Source organism: Zea mays, chromosome 4, assembly GCF_902167145.1.
Source record: "Zea mays cultivar B73 chromosome 4, Zm-B73-REFERENCE-NAM-5.0, whole genome shotgun sequence".
NCBI classification, from domain to species: domain Eukaryota; kingdom Viridiplantae; phylum Streptophyta; class Magnoliopsida; order Poales; family Poaceae; genus Zea; species Zea mays.
In genome coordinates, this window is record NC_050099.1 from 219926161 (window position 1) to 219933933 (window position 7773).

Consider the following 7773-nt stretch of genomic DNA (forward strand, 5'->3'; position numbering starts at 1 on the left):
TTGTCGTCGTCGCGGGCCCTGCCACCCTCCGCGGGTGGCCCGGCCCTGTGGAAGTGGCGCCGAAGCATGACGCACTCCTCGAGGGTGTGCTTGACGGGCCCCTGATGATAGGGGCACGGCTCCTTGAGCATCTTGTCGAAGAGGTTAGCACCTCCGGGGGGTTTTTGAGGGTTCTTGTACTCGGCGGCGGCGACAAGGTCCGCGTCGGCGGCGTCGCGTTTCGATTGCGACTTCTTCTTGTCTTTCTTCTTGGCGCCGCGCGGAGTAGACGCCTCGGGAGCCTCTTCCGATGGGCGGCCCTGGGGCTGCTTGTCCTTTCGGAAGATAGCCTCGACCGCCTCCTGGCCAGAGGCGAACTTGGTGGCGATGTCCATCAGCTCGCTCGCCCTGGTGGGGGTCTTGCGACCCAACTTACTCACCAGGTCGCGGCAGGTGGTGCCGGCAAGGAACGCGCCGATGACATCCGAGTCGGTGATGTTGGGCAGCTCGGTGCGCTGCTTCGAGAATCGCCGGATGTAGTCCCGGAGAGACTCTCCCGGCTGTTGCCGGCAGCTCCGGAGGTCCCAGGAATTCCCAGGGTGCACGTACGTGCCCTGGAAATTGCCGGCGAAGGCTTGGACCAAATCATCCCAGTTGGAGATCTGCCCCGGAGGCAGGTGCTCCAACCAGGCGCGAGCAGTGTCGGAGAGGAACAAGGGGAGGTTGCGGATGATGAGGTTGTCGTCGTCCGTTCCACCCAGTTGGCAGGCCAGGCGGTAGTCCGCGAGCTACAGTTCCAGCCTCGTTTCCCCCGAGTACTTTGTGATAGTAGTCGGGGGTCGGAACCGGGTCGGGAACGGCGCCCGTCGGATGGCCCGACTGAAGGCCTACGGACCGGGTGGTTCGGGCGAGGGACTCCGATCCTCCCCGCTGTCGTAGCGCCCCCCACGCCTGGGGTGGTAGCCTCGGCGCACCCTTTCGTCGAGATGGGCCCGACGGTCGCGACGGTGGTGCTCGTTGCCGAGGTGGCCCGGGGCCGCAGGCGCGGTGTTGCCCGTGCGCCCGGTGTAGACCGAGGCTTCCCGCATGAATCGGGAAGTCGCGGCATGAGGTTCCGAGGGGTACCCCTGCCTTCGGGAGGCAGAGCTCTCGGCCCGTCAGGCCGCAGCGCCTTCCAGGAGATTCTTGAGCTCTCCCTGGATTCGCCGACCCTCGGTGGTTGATGGCTCCGGCATCGTGCGGAGGAGCATCGCTGCGACTGCCAGGTTCTGACCGACCCCGCTGGATGCGGGCGGCGGCCTGACCCTGACATCGTTGGCGACGCGGTGTTGGAAACCTAGGGGCAGGTGACGTATTTCTCCGGCCGGGGGTTGGCCCGCCCATACCTGCCCGACGTCCCGGCGGACCGGCTCAAGCGCTCCTGCTCCCTCGTCGAGCCTGGCCTGCGCCCCGCGGACTTGCTCGAGCTGTGGGTCATGACCCCCCGCCGGAACGGGGACCACAGCTAGCTCCCGCGGGATGTCAGCACGAGGCACCGGCCCAGGAAGATCACCGTCCTCCGGCATGCCAAGATGGTTGCCTTCGGAGGGATCCCCCAGCTCGACGTGGAAACATTCGCGGCTTGGGCCGCAGTCCTCGTCGTCAAGGCTGCGGCTACCGTCGGAACAGTCGGAGAGGCAGTAGTCACATGCGGTCATGAAGTCCCGCATGGCACTGGGGTTGCCAAATCCGGAGAAATCCCAACAGATGCTGGGAGCGTCATCTTCCTCGGACCCAGAGGGCCCGTAGGTCGAGAAGTCCGTCAATCGGTCCCAAGGCGACCGCACACGAAACCCCAGTGGGGTTGCACTCGCCTCAACGAGAGTGCCCGCCAAAGCGAGGTCGCTAGGCGGGTTGAGGCCGAGTCGAAATGACGTAGAATGGGAATTAGTCTGTACCTTTTGGTCGACAAGGAGCGACGTAGTCACATCGGGGACTGGTTGCACCGTCGTCTCAGGTACAAGGGCGACATCCTGCAAGCCCTCCGCAAGCGCGCTGGCGTCGTCTTCTTGCTCGGGATCAGTGCGTCGCGGGGGGACGGCGCTTGCCTTCGTCTCGAACGCGAGGTCGACGCCCGGCGTGCCTTCCGTTGGGGCGCTGGGAACGTCGATTCGCTCGACGGCCGACGAAGCGCGGCCTCCCGCTTGGCCTTGGTTGCCCCGCCTCCTCCTCCGTTGGCGGGGGAGAGGACGGGGCAAGCTCGCATGTTGTTCTTCCACCACGCGGGGAAGATGTCGTCGATTCCGCCACCGGCGGGCGGGTTGTCGGCCGCCATTGTCGTTGTCGCGCGGCGGTGGAAGGAGTATCATGTCGTAGCTGCCGTCGAAGGACATGAACTCAAGACTCCCGAAACGGAGCACCGTCCCGGGCCGGAGAGGTTGCTGGAGACTGCCCATCTGGAGCTTGACGGGAAGCTGTTCATCAGCACGCAGCAGGCCCCTACCTGGCACGCCAACTGTCGGCGTTTCGAGACCGGGGGGTCCCTGAGCCGACGAGTGAGTGTGCCGCGTGCCCCAGCCCAGATGGGTCGAGCGCGTGGGCGAGCGCGAAGGGGGGAGAGCGAGGTGGCCGGAGACGGGCGTGAGAGAGGTGGAAATCCCGCGGCCTTCGTGTTCGTCCCGCGCCCAGGTCGGGTGCGCTTGCAGTAGGGGGTTACAAGCGTCCACGCGGGTGAGGGAAGCGAGCGGCCCCAAGAGAGCGCCTGTCCCGTCCTCGTCCCGCGCGGCCAACCTTCTCTAAGAAGGCCCTGGTCCTTCCTTTTATAGGCGTAAGGAGAGGATCCAGGTGTACAATGGGGGTGTAGCAGAGTGCTACGTGTCTAGCGGAGGGAGAGCTAGCGCCCTAAGTACATGCCAATGTGGCAGCCGGAGAGATCTTGGCGCCCTGCTGGTATGATGTCGTGGCTGTCGGAGGAGCAACGGAGCCTGGCGGAGGGACAGCTGTTGGAGCGGTCGAGTCTTTGCTGACGTCCCCCTGCTTCCGTAAGGGAGCTGAGAGCCGCCGTCGTCACAGGGCACGCGGGGCGCCATCATTGCCTATCTGGCGGAGCTAGCCAGATGGGACACCGGTCTTGTTCTCTGCGGCCCGAGTCGGCTCGGGGTAGGGTGATGATGGCGCTCCCTGTTGACGTGGCGGGCCCGCGCCCGAGGCCGGGCGACGTGGGGGCTCCTCCGAAGCTGGGGTCGAGTCTGTCTTCCGTTGCCGAGGCCGAGCCTGAGCCCCTGGGTCGGGCGAGGCGAAGGTTGTTCGGCAGAGGCCAGGGCGGAGTCCGAGCCCTGGGGTCGGGCGAAGCGGAGTTCATCGTCTTCTGGTCTTAGCCCGAGTCCGAGCCCTGGGTCGGGCGGAGCGGAGTTCGCCGTCTTCCGGGTCTTAGCCCGAGTCCGAGCCCTGGGGTCGGGCGGAGCGGAGTTCGCCGTCTTCCGGGTCTTAGCCCGAGTCCGAGCCCTGGGGTCGGGCGGAGCAGAGTTCGTCGTCTTCCGGGTCTTAGCTCGAGTCCGAGCCCTGGGGTCGGGCGGAGCGGAGTTCGCCGTCTTCCGGGTCTTAGCCCGAGTCCGAGCCCTGGGTCGGGCGGAGCGGAGTTCGCCGTCTTCCGGGTCTTAGCTCGAGTCCGAGCCCTGGGTCGGGCGGAGCGGAGTTTCCTATGGCGCCTTCGGCAAGGCCTGACTGCCTGTCAGTCTCACTCTGTCAAGTGGCACTGCAGTCGGAGTGGCGCAGGCGGCGCTGTCCTTCTGTCAGACCGGTCAGTGGAGCGGCGAAGTGACGGCGGTCACTTCGGCTCTGCTGGGGGGCGCGTGTCAGGATAAAGGTGTCAGGCCACCTTTGCGTTAAATGCTCCTGCGACTCGGTCGGTCGGTGCGGCGATTTAGTCAGGGTTGCTTCTTAGCGAAGGCAAGGCCTCGGGCGAGCCGGAGATGTGTCCGCCGTTAAAGGGGGGCCTCGGGCGAGACGGAAATCCCTCGGGGTCGGCTGCCCTTGTCCGAGGCTAGGCTCGGACGAGGCGTGATCGAGTCGCTCGTGTGGACTGATCCCTGACTTAATCGCACCCATCAGGCCTCTACAGCTTTATGCTGATGGGGGTTACCAGCTGAGAATTAGGCGTCTTGAGGGTACCCCTAATTATGGTCCCCGACAATATTAAAAATCAATAATTGCATTACAAGAAGTTGATCCATAGTTTCATATATAATATATGTTCGAGACACTTTTGGTATGATAAAAATATATTTACATATGACTCGTAGTCATCGGTGATCTAGATCCTAAATAAACCAATAGGCAAAACAAATATCCATATGCAGCAAGCCCTTGCATCTTCATAGTGTTCCAGGTTCAGAACTGAAAAAATGAAGCATAGAAAATATAACAGGTTAATATATACAAAATGACAGGAATAAGTAATGCAAAGTTGAGAAGAGATGTGCAAATATCGCATTTCAAAGAAGGGGAAGGAAAAATATTATAGCACAAAAATTCATACCATGGGAAGCATGTATAGCCTAAACTGATCTAATCATTATTTCTTATTTCTGCACATAGTCCCTGCCTCTTTGCCTTCAGCTCCCAAACTTCAGCTCCAAGCCTGCACAACTGCACTGCCCAAGCATGGCATGGCAAGGTGAGCCCAATAGTGCAAGGGCAACGCATTAGTGATAGGAAGATTGGAAACAAATTTAGACACCAGCCATGATGTTTTTGCCATATTTTGCTTGCGCTCCTCACCAAATGCCCAAAGCTTTCCTAGGACTAATGCACTTGATTATTAACTACAATCAGCATGATATTTTACACATATAAAATTTTAAGAGAACAGAAGGACCTGAGTGAGCACCTTGGATGCATTACTGTTGTTTTTTTGTTTTAGTGATGCAAAAATTGTAGCTTGGAGTCCTTCGCGTCGTGGTTGTGGTGGATTGTTCTGCACTTCAAGAACACACAATTACATGTGAACTACTTGGGAACATAGTTTAGGAAATCTGCTGCTTGCTGCTACTTTCAGCATGTATACAATATGATATAAACAATCTTATTCCTAGACAGATCATACATTGTTGTTATTTAGTTCAAGTAATTCCTATAAAAAGCAACCTTAGTACAGAATATCCTATGACTACTGCCTACTTTACCAATGATATTGCAATGAGGACATAATTAAACAACCTATTTGAGCACGGCTATAGAAGTAAAAAAGTAGTTTAGAGCTGATGAAACATGGAGCGGCGTGCCTCGATTTACTTAAGATATGTGTATGACTTTAAAAGGAACAAAGAAAATGAATATAACCTAAAAAGCCCTGATGGAGAAAGAAACATAATTTTAGAAGATTGAAATACATACCTATCTTGCAGCGTTGTCCTGTTTTTGTTTTCTTTAGAGTAAATAGAATGATCGGGGGAGTAATAAAATGTTTATGTGATAAAGAGGTAAGGGAAAACATTAGTATTCAACTCGTTGCAATAAAAAACACTGATGTAGGTGGCAAACTTTTTTTTTAAAAAAAGTAATAAAGAAACCATATAACCTCACCTGTTTTATCTAAATCTTTGGTTATATTGAAGCGCCATTGCAGTCCTGAAGTTGTCCTTCAAATGCAGCAGAAACAGATATCTAAAAAGTAACCGATAGTTAGAGACTATATAAAACAAGGCATCACATATTCATTGAGAGCAGCTTTGTTGAAGATTGCAGCATCGAAGGGTTATAATAAACAGCTACAAATATTTAATAGGTCAATTGTGGTCATTAGCTGATTGAATGGGCCGCTAGGAGCAGTAATATTGCTATAGGTAACGTACTTAGTTTGGAATGATTCAGAAGCTTGCTCTATAGCCGCATAGTGGACAGTAACAGTGTGGTTAAAGAAGAACTGGGTCATCCATACCATACTCATGTTAGGGCGGGGGAGGGGCACGAAGAAGACAACGGTGGATGTGCGCACGAAGAAGAAAGCAACGGAATAACCCTAACGAAGGAAAATCAACTGATCTGACTAAGCGTGATGAATGAGATTGGTTACCTGTGAGAAGCGGCGACGCGGTGCAGAGAGGGAGGCTGTGGCGCGTGGATTGTAGTCGCCGTCGTTGTCGCCGACCAGCGCCGCCTCGTCCCCACGAAGACGACGCAATACTTTGGAATGGAGGATGTTAAAATAGTATGGCTCAGTTAATTTAAGTGTTAAGACATAGGATGTCTACAAATACATATATTCCCCATTACAAAGCTAAACCAAGGACTGCTACCTGCCTTGACTTTTAGGCCTGTTATTTCCTCTCCTATAAAGCTTAAATGATGGGGGTGTTTATTTGTAACAATAAAACACAGCAAGGGAGCCGTCTAAAAGGAAAATGGCAATTGCCCAGTTTATATACAGAACAAAAATACTTTCAAGAGACCTAGGGCACCCAGCTAATTACGTACAGAGGTAGTTACACGCATTACATTTCTTCGTCTGTACTTTGCAGACATGGAAGAAGTGGTAAAAATCTAGAGGAATAAAAAATGCAATGTGCATAGTATTTGCAGGGATCAATAATGCATCCATGAAAACATATAGAATAACCAAAGGTAACATTATAGAACCTCAAATGTATTGTGAAAAGTTGCTTCTTAGCTGTCTGATCTTGTGACTATACGGTAGTATTGTGCCTGTTGTAGTGGGTTACAGTCTACGTTTCTATGCAATAATATTTTACTCCCTTATATTAAGGAGGACCAATAGCAACCACCCTCTCCCAACATAAGCAAGCAGGGTTTGACGCATAGAAGGAAAATGTGTGTTGTACCTCCTCATCGATCAGTACAAGATCAGAATGCAGAAGTTTTTTATCATCTCCAGGATCATAGAAGTCTCATATCCTAGTAACCTTAACACACAGACACTCGCTGCAAATGTCATGACAAGGAAAACAGAGCAAATGCGAGAATCTATTAATCCTGCACTCAATATGAACCAAGCTCAGGGGAGGGCGAGTGCGTGCCCTCGAAGCAATCGTCAAGCGGGAGGCCCGACTGTAGCAGACACGAAATCTGGAGGCATGTGTTTAGGGCGTGCACCTCGGGGTCCATCTCGGCGGCGAAGTTCTTCATGAAGTCTGAGAGCACGATAGCCAGGCGTCGCTCCTCCTCAGCACACTGCGTCTTGCGCTTCCGTCCCCCAGCCCCGTCCTCACCGCCGGAGTTGTTGGCTACGGAGTCGTAGCGGGTGCGATGGCGGAATGAGTCTCCGGTGCCCGGGCCGAAGCCATCGCTGTTGTGGTGGGGCTCAGAAGAGTTAGCGTGGAGCGGGTCGGAAGAGGGCTCGTGTGAGGGAGCAGGCTAGGGTTTTGGCAGAAGCCATAGTCGCGGTTGCGCTACAGAGAAGTGGGGAGAGTCGTTTGGAACTGCATAGAGAAAGGAGACCGAACGGCCACGCAAGGCGGTCCAACCTGCATCGATGGTCACGATCTTGTTGACGACGTAGACGACTCGAGAGGTCAAGATTTCCTGTGAGTTTTAATTGAAGTAACGAAGAATTTAGGTCCAGGAGTTATCTGTACCAAGTTGTTCTGTGTTATAATATTAAATATTATTAGAAACATATATTAAATGTTGCCACATCCCAGTTAATCAATACATTTCGCTAGCAACGCATTTTAAGTGTTGTCACATCCTATTTAAATAACAGATGGTGCTAGCAACACATATTAAGTGTTGTGACTACTTTAATAACTTAACGTATGAAGCTTGCAACACATATTAAGCATTGCTACTAATTTCTTA

At 54.0% G+C, this 7773-nt stretch overlaps 1 long non-coding RNA gene across 1 annotated transcript; it reads right to left on the reverse strand.

Annotated features, from left to right (window-relative positions):
* Nucleotides 1–4150: 4150 nt before the first annotated feature.
* On the reverse strand, nucleotides 4151–7405 carry LOC109945628 (uncharacterized). The gene is made up of 3 exons (XR_004857959.1): nucleotides 6032–7405; nucleotides 4847–5622; nucleotides 4151–4353 (listed from the first exon to the last, which is right to left on the reverse strand). It is a non-coding gene; the product is annotated as an uncharacterized lncRNA (long non-coding RNA).
* Nucleotides 7406–7773: the final 368 nt, after the last annotated feature.